Genomic DNA, 1,730 nt, shown 5'->3' with positions numbered 1-1,730 from the left:
CCACTATACCTTAGTTTAAACACATTTGGGGAAAACTGCAGCTTTTTGTGTACTATATTTACAGTATATGTTTTTGGAAAAACTTGTGTTATTTGAAAGGTTTTATGCCAAGTAAATGCAAAGCCCTGAAAATGTGCTGCTTGTTTCAAAAAGCTACTCTTATTATTGACATACATAACTATTTATATTCATCATAATGCTATTTCTAAATGAAGTGTTTTTGTATGTCAGATGCTATGTGACATAGCTCTGTTTACAATACCCACCAGTTTTTTCATCTTTTTTTCATTTTGTTTTATTGTTTTGAAACTTTATTTAAACTTTATGTTTTCTCGTGCCAATACAACTCATTTGAATTGGGGGGGGGGGGGGGCACTAAATGGTTGTAATTAAACACTTGATTTGTGAATGAATGAGGTACATTGTACCACACTACCATAGAGGCAGCAGCAGCCTCAGCAGTGAACAGGGATGCATGCATTCAATATCCTCACCGAACCCCGCTGAAAAATGAGGTATTTAAAACGTTTAAAACTCTGCCTACTCGTGCAAAACAAGCAGCACATGTATATATTGTATACCCAACAACACTATCTGAGCGAACACCCTCCTCAAGTCGAAGTGGCCGCAACGATAAATCGCTATTAAATCGCCACGGCAATAATACATCACCTGTATAAACTGAACTAATGCATGCATAACAATAAAGCCAAAGCGAATTAAAAAAACAACACTAAAAAAAACTAAGTGACTTACCTGTACAATTAAACCGCTAAAGTCCCGAGTATATTGTTCAGGGAAAGTGTTCTCCCACCATGCATATCTTCCTGCGTGGACCGTGTGTCTGCTGTCTGTCCTCCTCACCTCTGATCCTGATCCCCTCCAACACTGGCCCACATTCCCCCTCCACAAACAATGGGATGGTGGACTCTACGTCCCATAGCCCGGCGGGACACGAACGCCGATTGGCTATTATAGCCTATATATAGTTTAATTGCCAGGCCAGCCGTGCTGCCGGGTGAAATATACTACTAGTACTATTACTACTACTACTACTACTGTATCTATACCAGTGAGACGCCCTGACCCTATAAGGGCAAGGTCGCGCTGAAACAACAGAGCTTCTTAATAAGGCACAGTTGAGAAGCAGGACTATTTAGATCTATTATATCTGGTGTCAGTGAGGTCAGATAGAGTTGCTTATAGTGGTCCGGCTTGCGCCATAATAATATATGCAGTAGTAGTAGGCCTATGTGTGAAACCATGTTGCATGACTGCAGCCATCCAGGGTTTGATGGGGTCAGTGTCGTGGTGATGATAGTCAGCTCCACATATGGAGATCCATGATAAGGTCAGATCAACATATGGAATGTCAGAACTGGAAGGGCGGATGGGGAAGGATCAACATAATGGAATGTCAGAAGAGGTCAGCTCCATATATGGAGATCTAAGGGTTTGAGGTCAGATATTGTAGAGTTGCTGGCTGGCTCCATATCTAGGTGATGATCCAGTGTTGCCCATGTATGGTTATCCAGGGTTAGATGAGGTCAGTGTCGTGATCTTCATATATGGAAATGGCCAACTATACTATAGCCTACTATAAGTACACTGTACACATAATACACTACATAATAAGTACTATACGTATACAATACTAGTAGGCTACTACATTGAGGATATCATTATTACAATTTACAACTGTCTGTCACGTTGCTGTCAGTTGTTGTTAA

At 40.8% G+C, this 1,730-nt stretch overlaps 1 protein-coding gene across 1 annotated transcript in view; it reads right to left on the bottom strand.

Annotated features, from left to right (window-relative positions):
- greb1 (growth regulating estrogen receptor binding 1) overlaps nt 1–809 on the bottom strand; it is a gene marked incomplete at its 3' end in the record, with an annotated part of 67,361 nt that extends 66,552 nt beyond the window's left edge. The window contains exon 1 of the mRNA XM_083759322.1: nt 757–809. The remainder of the gene's footprint in view (nt 1–756) is intronic.
- Nucleotides 810–1,730: the final 921 nt, after the last annotated feature.

The sequence above is a fragment of the Protomyctophum parallelum genome (assembly GCF_964188405.1).
Source record: "Protomyctophum parallelum genome assembly, chromosome: 2".
NCBI lineage: Eukaryota > Metazoa > Chordata > Actinopteri > Myctophiformes > Myctophidae > Protomyctophum > Protomyctophum parallelum.
Note: the sequence above shows the minus strand (reverse complement) of the source record. Positions and strands in the feature narration are given on the sequence as shown.